This window comes from Sitophilus oryzae, unplaced genomic scaffold (genome assembly GCF_002938485.1).
Source record: "Sitophilus oryzae breed Bouriz unplaced genomic scaffold, Soryzae_2.0 scaffold_1396_pilon_pilon, whole genome shotgun sequence".
Classification (NCBI taxonomy): domain Eukaryota; kingdom Metazoa; phylum Arthropoda; class Insecta; order Coleoptera; family Curculionidae; genus Sitophilus; species Sitophilus oryzae.
Window position 1 is genome coordinate 5,500,833 of NW_022146055.1, and position 14,089 is coordinate 5,514,921.

At 31.9% G+C, this 14,089-nt stretch overlaps 1 protein-coding gene across 1 annotated transcript in view; it reads right to left on the reverse strand.

Moving 5' to 3' along the window:
- The window catches only part of LOC115875947 (nucleoredoxin-like), a 64,858-nt gene extending 62,819 nt beyond the window's left edge, over positions 1 to 2,039 (reverse strand). Inside the window, exon 1 of the mRNA XM_030891553.1 lies at positions 1,825 to 2,039. The gene's annotated coding sequence lies outside the window, so the exon portion shown is untranslated. The remainder of the gene's footprint in view (positions 1 to 1,824) is intronic.
- Between the last annotated feature and the right edge of the window lie 12,050 nt (positions 2,040 to 14,089).

The following is a 14,089-nucleotide window of genomic DNA, read 5'->3' on the forward strand; positions in this document are numbered from 1 at the left end:
TAGATAAACTGAACGATTTCAGAAAGTCCCCAAAAGAGAGTTGTAACTGTCGAATGTGACCAGATCCGTAAAAACATAAACTCTATCCACCACTGTATTACTGATCGAATAGTCGGAAATTTGTATTCCCGATCTTAAAATATAAAATATAGTCGATATTTGGTATTAATTATTAATGTTAGAGATGTGCTAAATTGTTGTTAATACAGGGTGGCGCCTCTCATACGCCGCGGAAGCTCCAATGAGAACGGTAGTTTATATCGAAATTAAATTTTGGCAGCATAATATGTAGGTTAACTGAAAGCATTTTATAAAAGTAGCTATTCCGGTGTTCAATGAGGAATTTATATATCTTCAAAATATTGTTAAGGTTGCCTACCCCTCAGACAAATATTTTCCTAGATATTTTAATTTTTATGATTTTATCAGTAGATCTTTATTATTTGAAAAAATCTAGGGTGGCTGTGATACACCTTTTGTTAATTTAACAAAAAATAAAGATTGTAGAGTAAAATGCTCAACGGTAATAAAAAGATACACTTTTAAAACATATTTTAATTATTACAGAATTAAAACTAGATATAAACCTATAATTATGTGACAAAAATTAGCTAGACGAAATCAAATGCTCAAAATGCTTCCTTTCCTGTTAGCTGCATAAAATGATTGTCTTTTCAAAATAATTTTTTCCATTTTAAAAAGCATATATGGAGTTCTACCTCGAAAAGCAGCTACAATAATTTCTTTCATGTTGTCGACAATAGTTGGTCGAGTTTTGTAAACACTGTCTTTAACATATCCCCATAAAAATCCCAGCCTAGATAAAATCAATCAATCATATCAATTCTCTCTAATGTAGGTTAAGTTTGCATTTTCGGCAAATTTCTGAGAAAAATTTTTGTATGACACAAAATGATAAGTATTTGTTAAAGATGGACTAATTAGACAGCTATGTTGAAGTAACGTCAGACATATCACAGCCACCTAAATTTTATCAAATAATAAAGATCTACTTCGATCAAATCATGTTATTGAAAACATCTAGGAAAATCTTTGTTTGAGGTGTAGGCAACCTTAATAGTATTGTGAAGAGACATGAATTCTCCATTGAATATCGGAATAATATACTGGGTGTTCCATTTAAAATAAAAGAGTTGAGGTGATCAATGTTCAATATTAATTTTGTCTCACCCTGTATAACTTTTTGGATCAAGTTTTAATTTGATTTAAAGTACAATAGTTAATTTAACTATATATTACGCTATACTGGATAAATCCCAATTTAGGTAGCTTTTATTTTCATTTAAAAAATGTTCTTTATTTCTAGAAAATGTTAAAAACATTGTGTAAATGTGTCAAAAACCTTACATTTTAGTCATATACTTCTCTTATTAAGCTCACCTTTATTTTTCTTCTAGAATTCGAAAATCAATTAATATATAGGGTGTTCCATTACAAAAGCACAGCTTTGATATGTATCTTTTTTTGGGGACACCCTGTAGAACTCTCTATATTTTAGAAAAGTGCTCTGAATTAAACTACATATATGCTCAAAAAAATTTCATTTCAATACAAACTGTCATTCTCCTTGTGTTTGTGAAAAAAACTAAAGTGTTCGTTACATGCTTACATGATGACGAGGGGGAGATATCCCCAGAAACATTAAGACCTTTTGTTGGTTAGGGTAATTTTTAAAGAGCTAGTGTAAAAGTTGTCTTCATTTCAGTAAAATTTTGCAAAAAACAGTTTTTAGTTTTCTGTTTCAATATAAAAATACACAATTATTCCAGTAATTTATTATTGCGCCAAACAAAAATATCTTACTCAAAGTGTTTTTCAATTTTTTCCATGTTCTCTTCTAAACAATTATTTTTGAGTAATTAGTATAGCCACTCATTCCTATTTCCGAGTCGGTAAATACCGACGCTATATATACGCGGTTGTCCGGATATCGCTAACAATTTCGAAGTTTATGTCGCGTCTGTCGCCTTACACCAGAGGGCGTCTGGATGACGTGCAACGAGCGTCGCGACGGTACGGTTTCGACTGCTTGGAGACGCCGCTTCGCGTATTTGAGCCGTTCGTCTCGCAGGGCTCCATTTCGAAGGTCGGAAGGCGTTTGCGCCAATGATGCGATTTCATGGAGATTTGGTTAATTGAAGGGACGACGATGTCTATTTTACAGGAATTTTTAAGTAGTCAACTTAATCTGTTGAGAATAAAAGGGCTTAAACACATGTTAAATTGTAATTGAATCTAACAAACGATGTCCAAATAATAACGCATATACAGGGTGGCTCACCTCATTCGTCTCGGTTGATTATATGAAAACGGAAAGATGTAGAAACAAATGTTATTATGGGTATATGTAGAGGGGCAATGTGCATAATTTAAAATTATTTTCAAATGTACAGAGTGTGTCAAAACTAAGATCCATACCAAAGTTATATTTTGTCTTATGGAACACCCGCTATTTTATTTCATTTTTGGATACTTAAGCATAAAATAAAGCATTCATTATAAGGGTTTAATATGTTTAAATGCTTTGGTTTTTGTGATATTTAAAGATATTTAAATATGCATGCTATAATAAAAAAGTTTGTCAACACCCCGTACATTACTTTTCAGAGATAATTCTTGTGCTGACTTTGAAGCCATAGAAATAAGTTTTACTAAAAAAATATATTGTTTCCTTAAATGTATACAGGGGTATCAAAAATTGCTGGTCTATTTTAAATATTTATTTTACATAAAAACTTCGTTATTTCAAATACAACACTATGTATTTTTTAAAATAAGTCAAAGCATATTTAAATGCTCTTTCAAACTATATTATGGTTTCCTATAACTATCTGGCTCAGATTTTGAATAATAATCGATTTTTCGATAAAATGGCAATCAAGATGGCTGGTGTCGCCATGGCAACTTGCTAGTGACAATTAGTAGCTATTGTCAAAATCGACATTAGTTTATGAACTTTAGTTAAATTTATAACAGTTTACTTTAGTAAATTAGTTTAACGAACAAGTATTTATTAATTTATCAAAAAAAAAATAACGAAGTAGTTCTTTGATTTGAATTACGATGACTTGTAGATATATTGGATTTTTTATAAAAGAACGAATTAAGTCAAATTCATTTTCTTCACTTCCAACTACAGGTTTCTGCTTAATAAGTTTTTCATATAACACACTATCAGCTCTGCGAAATAGGAAAAGTAGTTTTTCAAAGGAACGTTTGTCAAGAATTCCTATTTAGATATCTTTGAGCATGAACCTTTCAGGGCAATAAGCAATTCAAAAATAGAATCACCAGTAACATATCCATTCATTCCACTAGAGATACTGCTTCATTTTTCTTGATAAGATGATAAATACTTACTTATTAACCTTATTGTAGATAAATTAAATAAAAATAACTTGTTATAAATTTAAAAAATGTTCATAAACTAGTGTCGATTTTGAAAATACTTACTAATTGTTACTAGAAAATTGCCATGGCGACACCAGTCGTCTTGGTTACAATTCTATTAAAAAATCGCTTTTTATTCAAAATCTGAGCCAGATATGTAGATACGAATAATAGGAAACCCTAATATAGTTTGAAAGAGTACTTAGATCTGCTTCGATTTATTTAAAAAAATACATAGTGTTGCATTTGAAATAACGAATTTTTTAATGTAAAATAAATATTTAAAATAGACCAGCAATTTTTGATACCCCTGCACAGGAAAATGCAAGTTTTTATGTAAATTGTCATATAAGTATTTGTTATGGTTTTAAAGAAAAAAATCATAATTTTGCTTTGATTTCAGTTAAAATATCGGTAGTGTTCCTATGAAAGCCGGTGGTTCCTTATACGGCCAATTAAAAATTTGACGGTTGGTCTTGCTAGGGTACATGGGTCTTACTAGGAACATTTACAAATCATGAAAATATAAACACTTAGTTTTTAGTTATCAATACGTACCGGGAAAGTTGAAACAATGTTTTATGTTTATAATATTATTATTACAAAGAATAAACCCATAAGAACGCCATTATAGGTAATTTTTGTTTTTTGTAATTTCATTCTAAAACGCATTTGGCAACTTATTTGTTATCGATATAATACTCACTACTATAATTTTAAGTAATTTCCATTAATATATTCTTAGTTATACGATTGTGTTCAAGGAATGTTTGAGTTGAGTTTTTAATGAAGATTATATTATGTTAAGCATTTAGTTTTTTATTTAAATGAAAGAGCTTTTATGTAGTTTTAGTAAAAGCGGATATTTTGATTATTACAACTCTAGTTTTAATTTGAACAACTGATTTATAATGTTGGCCTTATATGGAGCCCAGTTCCTTGCAAGGCCGTTTGGAAGAGTTAAAAAATTAATTAAATAGAGAGAAAAAATTAAGTTAAAAAATTAATTAAGAAAATTATTAATTAAATAAAAGTTAAGTTTAATAAATAGTGATTACATCTAGAATAAAAAAAGTAATGTATATTTTATTGACAAAACATTAAACGAAATACAAACCTCAAATCATAGACACAATGATAACAATACACAATATATACAACTTACAATTCCATATATACGAGGCGTTTCGGAAAAAATAAGAAGGATAGGAAAACAATATAAACATACGAACATCTTTCAAAACACAAAATACACTTAGGGCGCAAACATAGTGAGGCATCTCGATGCGATGCTCGCTAAGATGCTGGCCGCGCTGCTCGCCAGGATGGTAGCCGCGATGCATCCTACGCGCATAGTTTTAAAACGGCGAATAGGTGCGCGTAGGCATTCTGAAACATTTACCATCGCCGTTTTATTAAGCACCAGTTTATGTAATAGTAGTTACTAATTAGTATAGACTTGGTGCATTTCAGTCGATTTCAACAAATTCCTACCGCAGCGAGTCAATGGCAAAAATCAGAAATATCTATTTCACGTCGCCGCGCCGTCATGTTGATCGCATAAATGATCGCATAGTGATTAAAGTACTTGCTATAAATAAATAAAGTCCATAAACTAATTTCGATTTTGAAAATAGCTACTGTCACTAAAAACTTTCCATGACAACATCAGCCCTCTTTGTTGCCATTTTATTGAAAAATTGCTCTTTATTCAAAATCTGAGCTAGATAGGTATAGGACACCCTAAAGGTGCGTATTCATTATCCGCACGAACGAACGAACGAACGAACGAATGTTCGCTAGTGGTATGGACGGGGACCGCACGATAGAACCGCACGAGAAGACCGCACGCATTTCTTCATTCGCGCGCCAGTTCAAATCGTCAAGATATTGTTATAAACCTGTTTTTTTTTGTTTATATACCGTCATTGAATTATCGCTAAGCAAGTTACTATGGAGCAGTGCATAAGGAGTCGGGCTAGGAAGCGAGAGACCGGAGTTCGAATCTCGGCCGGAACATCACTTTTTATTTTTTTAAATACTGTTGTATTCTATAGTTTATTTTTGTAGTATAAGAAAAGAACTATTTATTCTGTTATTTTTTTAATCTCCGTTATTAAATAAATTGATTGTTAGTACAATACCTCATTTAATATAAAATAATATTCTACTTTTTGAAATGTATCGGGCCCTAATTGTACCTAAAAGTAATATATTTTTAGTGATATACCATATTGTAAACTATTTAATATTTTAGTCACTTAAAAAGTTAATTTGCATTGAATAATTGCCTACCATTAAAGGAAATTTGAGCTATATAATCCTTGATGGGCATATTCTGGGTATGCAAATACTTCCTTTAAATTTTGGGTGTCGTTCAACCGATTTATTCTCAAAACCAGAAACTTCTACATATAAAAAGAAGCAGAGGTCACTAATTATAATAAACTTCACCCTTGGTATTACTTCCACTAATTATAATAAACTTCACCCTTAGAATTACTTCTATCACAATTACAATACGTTCATCTGCATTGGCATTTTCTACTTTTCGATGGGAAACAATAAACTTCCCAATATTTTTTAAATGATGTAACAATTCCTCTTGTGGTTACTTTTCCATAGATATCCTCAACTCTGTCCTCATGTGAATTCAGAGGCAATGAAAATGAAAATTATTTACCATAAACATCGCAAACTAAAAACCTAATAAACAATTTTATACCGAATATAGAAATAAATTCAGTATTCTTACCTATCGTCCAAATCCATGTTAATAGATAATTATTATTTTTAAATATATTTTTGGAACTGCTGGTTTTAGTAATTATTAAATTAAACGAACTAAAAAGTCTTAAAATAAACAATTCTTAACCATAACCCCAAAAATTGCAGATCTCCTGTCAACTTTCTTTATTTTTTATTTATTCATTATTTTCCTAGTGACGTCACAGGTGGTATGCGCGAACTGAACGAAATTGGAGCCGCTATCGATCATACCTTGTATTCTTTGTACCATGACGTCTAAACGCCTTTGATGTACCGACTCGAAGCGGATGGTCGAGCGCACGAACGAACGAACGGCCGCATGCGTTCGGTCCCCGTCTAAATATACCGCACTTTCATTCGTTCGTTCGTTCGTTCGGATAATGAATACGCACCTTAAATCTGAAAGCGCACGCAGGCGAACGCCGTTGATGTACCGACTCGAAGCGGATGGTCGAGCGCACGACCGAACGAACGGCCGCATGCGTTCGGTCCCCGTCTAAATATACCGCACTTTCATTCGTTCGTTCGTTCGTTCGTTCGTTCGGATAATGAATACGCACCTTAATATATGTAGTTTAAAAGAGCATTTGAATCTGTTTCGATTTATTTTAAAAAATAGGTTGTCGTATTTGAAATAACAAAGTTTTTATGTAAAATAAATATTTAAAATAAATCATTAATTTTTGGTACCCCTGTATAAATTTAAGGCGGCAATACAATTTTTCAGTAAAGTTAATTTCTCTATCTTTAAACTCAGCACAAGAATTAATTCTAAAAAGTAATGTACAGGTTGTTGATAATCTATTCCATTGTAGCATGCGTATTTAAATATCTTTAAATATCTCAAAAACTAAAGCTTGTAAACATATTAATGTATAATAACCCTTATAATACATGCCTTATTTTGTGTCCAAGGATCCAAATATGAAATAAAATACCGGGTGTTCCATAAGAAAAAATATAATTTTGGTGTAAATCTTAGTTCTGACATACCCTGTACATTTCAGAATAATTTTAAATTATGCCGATGGTCTTCCCACATATGCCCATAAAATATTTTGTTTCTGCATATTTCCGTTTTCGTATAATCAACCGAGGCGAATGAGCCACCCCGTATATAGGTGTTCCATTTAAAAAAATATTCGCGATCCACTCACACTTTTTTGAGCCACCCTTTAGAAGTTCAAATATTTTTTTCAAATACATCTTAATACATACTTTATGTCTGGACTACAAAGTTCATAAGTTTTTTATTATTAGAACTGCAGATGCCCGACGCACTATTGCCGGACCCTGTAGAGTAAAGGTTATTACATTGTTGGTGATAAATTAAATATTAGTATTATGAACATTTTATTCCACCCGACTCTAGTTCGACATATGCTCAACGAATTGTGATCCTAAACCGACCAATCAAATGTAAAGTTTCAGGCATCCGCGTCCGCTTCTCGCAAAAATCAAAAATTTTGTTTTTTTGGAAGCATCGCGCTGAACATCTAGGTGCGTGGCGAGGTGCGAGGCTCCAGTATGTTTTGACGCATAAATTTCTACATGTTTGATTCAGCATCGCCGGATGGCGAGGTGAATGGCGCGCATCGCATCGAGATGAAATGCCCCGCACTATGTTTGTACGATAGTCGCGATGCATCCTACGCGCACTTACTCGCCGTTTTAAAACTGTGCGCGTAGGATGCATCGCGGCTACCATCCTGGCGAGCAGCGCGGCCATCATCTTGGAGAGCATCGCATCGAGATGCCTCACTATGTTTGTGCCCTTAGATCCATTTTATCACATTACTAAACCAATGAATACAGAACAACAAATAAAAAATGTAATAACCAAATACCATGCGAATGCGATAAATTTTACATTGGTGAAACATCTAGACCCATAAATGTTCGAATTAAAGAACATAAAGATTATTTAAGAAAGGGAGATTTTCACAAATCTAAGATTTGTCAGCATTCATGGGACACAGGGCACAGAATAAATTTTAATATCGCCAAAATTATAATGGAAGAAGCTCTAAAAGAAAAATAAAAGAGGTTTTTTAATACAATCTAATAAAAATAAATGTATTGCTCATGCATCTGTAGATGTTAGTAATGTATGGCAATCGCTTCTTTGATTTTAAAGAACATAACATAAATAAACATAACATACCTACGTAAAAATTAAAAATAATCATACAGAAAGTTTGGGGCTTTTTGGTTTCACCTTATTAAGTAATTGTTATCAGGTAGTAATTGTTAATTTTGAAGTTTAACTTGATATAATGTCATTTTAACAGAACGTCAACGGTTTTTGTAGACGTATCTGTTTTAAAAAACTAAAGTGTTCTCGAATAGTTGAATTTAAATATTTTAAATAGTTTTTTTCTTTATTCTTTGTATTTTTTTTTGCTTCCAACGACGGAAAGAGATAAACTTTCCGAAACGATAAGCATTTTTTTGTTTGTTAGGCAAATTTGTATAACTGTAAACCTAACTTCTGACTATAACTGATAACTATTTTATTTTGTAGATTCCCTTGCAGTGACGAATAGAGGATTTTTTTGAGATACTATACTTTTATTTTAATTATTTTAATTTACAGATTGGGGGATAAAAGACACTGCATAAAGAAACAAAATTACCGATGGCGAAAATATTCCACACCGCCCGGTTTAACATCCTGTAATAAGTATACAGAATGTTGTTGTTCTGTTTCTTTCTCACATGCGTTTTCTTCTGGTCTCGTTTTTGTTTACCGGCAGACCGACTCCGGCCATCAACTTAATTAAACGTGCAACGACTACGGAATTCTTCAACCAACAAACATTTTTCAGCGTTCGGTTTGGCTTATGTAAATAAAGAACCGACTTCAGAAAAGAGTAGTGGGCCTGCACATGTTATTTGCCGATTACTTGTTGGCTTTCGTTCAAACAAAATTAAAGACTTTTTGGAAGGAGTACTAACAGCATCAACTTGAAGTATTACCCTAAATTAAGATGGAACTCGTAGGTGTGTATAAAAAGATAGGAATTTATTCATGAAAACATTTCATTGTTAGAACTACAGGGTGGTTCATTAGTGCGAAGAAGTTGAATATCGTCGTTGTTGATAAAGATATGAAAACCAAACCATTTAATACGAGTGTTGCCTTTTGTGTGAGGTTCAAGTTAACGTCTTCTTTCTGCTGCAATGGCTAAACTGGACGGGACCTAATTGTTTACACGGAATCCGAACCGCGGTCCTCGGCCATATCAAGGTCAATGGCCTACCGACTTAGGAAGTGTCTAAATTAACTCTTACTCACGAGATCTCATCCGGCCTCGAACCGGCGTGAATGAGCGTATGTGTATCAATAGATTTTACACTTTTCCCTTTGGACAACAGCACGATGTAAAGTTTCGAACCGGTCACCCGTCCATCCACTAGCATCGCCTTACGTCGCTTAACTTCGGTGATCTAATGGGAACCGGTGTTTCGACGTAGCTGGGCCGTTGCCCGGGTTGCCTTTTAAGTTTTTACAATCGCTTGTTTCTTCGGTTGTACTGGACACGCCGCAACCCTTTCATTAGAAGATCAAAGAACTGTTAATGCCGAATGGTATAAAATGTGTTATACATATAGTTTAAAAATCTTGTTATATAGTTTTTTAAACTCTAATTTGAGTTTCTTTTTTAATTTTTTTATCTGCAATAAAACGTACCTATATGTTTTTAACATACGCAATTACACCTCTCGTTATATTTCGTACTTTATAAAAATTATACAGATCATACTGTGAATAGTTCTAACTTACAACGAAACCCATGGGCAAGCAACGGGTATGTCAATGTTAGTCGGGAACTAATGTGAACTAAAGACCTAATTCAAGGAACTATTCCTCTGAAGGAACTAGAACTAAGGAGTTAGTTCCTCCGAAGGAACTAGAATTTCCCTCTCTAATCTTTCTATATCAACATATCTCTAAGTATTTTTTATTCTTTCAAACTGTGCTTCGGAGGTCAAATTTAATACCGGATTCAGAATTCCGAGGACAGAATTAATACCGGAGGACCGGAGTAGAGGACTCTATACAGGGTCCGGCAATAGTGCGTCGGGCATCTGTAGCTCCTAGAATAAAAAACTTGAGAATTTTGTTTAAGTGCAAACCTAAAGTATGTACCAGGATCTATTTCAGGAAAATATTTTAACTTCTATAGGGTGGCTCAAAAAAGTGTGAGTGGACCTGGATGATTTTTTTTAAATGAAACATCCTGTATATTATTGCATTTTTGGCTTCCTTTCAGATCACTTTACATAACCCTAAGATATGAATGAATATATTTCGATAGTTTCAGATCAGGCTTTTCAGCCCTCTTAAAAAATTATTGGGGTGAAGAGCTCAGCTCTGGAAATCGTATCCAGTAAGGAGGCTTATTTTAGATGAAGTCCAGCATTAAAATATGGTAATCGTAAATCATACATGATGTTCATTATTCTACGCCAAACTTTCTAAAATACAAAAATTTTTTTATTTGTTGTTTTAAATGGAACACCCTGTATATTATTTTTTTATTAGATGGAGAATTAAAAAATGAACATTTTTTGTATTTAGAGTATTTCAAAATTTTTAAGGGTTTCGCAGATACACGCAGTATTATTTCATATGGCGCTTTCAATGGTAAAATACGAGAGAAAAATCATTGGGTGGCTTTGATAAAAATTTACTGTGGAAAATGCCATATGAAATATAAAATTGCAAATATCTGCGAAACCGTTAAAAATTTTGAAATACTTTAAATACAAAAAATGTTCATTTTTAATTCTCCATCTATTGAAAAATAATATACAGGGTGTTCCATTTAAAAAAACGAAGAAAAATTATTTTATATTTTAGAAAGTTTGGCGTAGAATTTTGAACATCCTGTATAATTTAAGATTTTCATATTTATAGCAAAGTAAGTACAGACCATCTAAAGTAAATACTTAGTATAGTTTTGATTTCAGAACAGTTCTTGTATTTCTAATATTTTTTTATCAGAAGGGCTGAAAAATATATATTTTTGATTTATTTTTTAATATTTCTGAAACTATCGAAATGTATTTATTCATATCGTAGAGTTATATAAAGTGATCTGAAAGGAAGCCAAAGATGCAATAATATACAGGGTGTTCCATTTAAAAAAAATCATCTAGGTCCACTCACACTTTTTTGAGCCACCCTATAGAAGTTAAAATATTTTCCTGAAATACATCCTGGTACATACTTTAGATCTGCACTTAAACAAAATTCTCAAGTTTTTTATTCTAGGGGCTACAGATGCCTGACGCACTATTCCCGGACCCTGTATATCTACTCCATAGTCTCTAAGTTGGTAAGTTGACTGTTTTCATTAGATACCTTTCTCTGGCATTTTTTTATTTTGCATCTAATGACAATTTTTTTCCTGTTTTGGTTAGGCGCAGAATTCCAGTAAGGTTCTTCTTTGGTTCTTCTAGACAAGAAGTGATGGTAAAAGTATCTTACTTACATAAATAAGTTCTGTTTTGTGAGTTTTTATTAACCTTTATAATATTTTTTAAACACGCGTTTTATTAAATGTATTAATATTTACTAACAATTTGTGAATTTACAAAAGTAATCGTAATAGACTATTACAAATTAATATTTTGAATATAAATTCATTATAATAAAATGTTTCTATACCGGGTGCGGTGCGTCTCAAAAGTGGCTCACCCCTATAACTTTTTTACTTTTTCAGATTTCGAAACGAGATTTGGTATGTTGGTATGTATATGACATAAATTAGGATTGATTGACGGTATTCAATTGTTTTTTATCACTTCCTGTTTCACCGGAAATAACTACAACTTTCGATTTTTAAATGGCACCCTGGGTATATTTCTACTCTATGCGATAGAAAATGACATTCTGAATAGAATGACATATCATATGTCAACTTTTGACATTTTCGCATATGCTTTATTTGAAATTGTAACATGCAGTTCATAACGACAATTTGACTCGAAATACCAAGTGTGTGGTACCAAATTATTCGTAAAAAATGCTTTTTTCAAAAATGCTAACGACCCACCCTCGTTTCATTTGAAAAAATTGAGATATGATTGAAAATACGATTTGGGCATTTTTTAACCGGCCAGCACAAGACACGAAAAATATTAGACTATCAAAACTATTTTTCCAAGGTTCCTTGATTTACAATTAGTGTTTTTAACACAGCCATATGGCACTCTAGATTGCATTTCAAAATACGATTTGTTTTTGAGCGAAAATGTCAAAAGTTGACATATATGATATGTCATTCTACTCAGAATGTCATTTTCTATCGATTAATGTAAAAAAATACCGAGGGTACCATTTAAAAATCAAATTCAAAAAATAAAAAGGTGTAAAAGGTGAGGTAAAAATCAAAAGGTGTAGTCATTTCCATCGGTGAAACAGGAAGTCACCAAAAACAATTGAATACCAATCCTAATTTATGTCGTATACTAACATACGAAATCGCGTTTTTTTATCTGAACAAATAAAAAAGTTAGAGATGTGAGCCGCTTTCAAGACGCATCCGGTATAGTAATAGTAGGTACAAGAAGTTGGCGATTTTAAAAGATAAATTTACAATGAATAAGTAAATTTACTATGAGATACACATTTTTTAAATAAATTCATAAAGAGTATTGGAGAATATAAAGATATATTATAACATAATGTATTTATATACAAGCCACACAAATTAGTCATACAGCGATTTTACAAAACAAGTTGTAAAACTAAAGAACGTATGAATTTACTACAATAATTTTTGGCCAGAAAAAACTCTCAATATTGTTATTAAATTCACAAATTAATTTTTTCAGTATATGTTCACTTTTAAAAATGTTAATTGCAGAACCATTATTTATTTTTATTTTATGGTGGAGTCGAAGAGTGGCTAAAGGCCAAATCTTCTACCAATTGTATAGCATTGTAATATTACCTACATTTTAAAACATTATTTAATTTCGTTTTAAAGTTTTTAACGAAAGTTTGAAGCCTGATGGCTCGGTCAGACATGATCACGAGGTGCAAAAGTGTTTTACCCCAATCCAAACACAGACATATATTTTAAGTTTTTAGACAGAAAATCAATGGGCGAACTGGTCGGCAGCGGAAACAAATTTATACCTTTGTTGCTGCTGATTTACATTAATCTGTCGCACGCATATCGTGCTTCAAAATTAAATTATAGATAGCATTTTTTATATCCCTATAAACTTATTTCCTTTGCAGTTCATTGACTTTAATGCTTCTATTTTATATTTTTTAAATATTGGTAGGTGGTTAATAAAATTATAGTACGCCATCTTACAGGAAAAATTGAAAAACAAACGGTATATTGATTCGATTTTGCTATATCCGATTAAACCAGGATTAAATCATTAAAGAAAATTATGTTATAGGTAACTAAAATTAAACTAATTTTATAAATATTAGACCAAAGTAAATATTACCAAAGATAGGGTTCATCAGTCTTTCCAAATATTTTTTAGAACAAATTATTAATTAAAATTAATCAAATCTAGAGTTCTTCATGCTTCAAGATGGCGCTTTTCTGATATCTACGTTTGTAGGTATATTAATTTAAATCGAATAAACATTGTACCATTTTTAAATAAATAAACAGAACATAACTAGGTATATTGTCTTTGTCAAACCTAATTTGCTATAGACATGGTGTTGGATGAAATATTATATTATTTATATTGTAATATATTTTAAAAATATTGTAAATCAATTCAATATTATTTAGTCGAACCATAGTCGAACAGAGTATTGATTCTGCAGATAACAGTAAAAATGTTCAGGATTTTCCGCCATCTATACTTCCGGTCCCTAACTACCTTTGGATTTATTTACAAGTTTAACAACTCAGTTCAACAA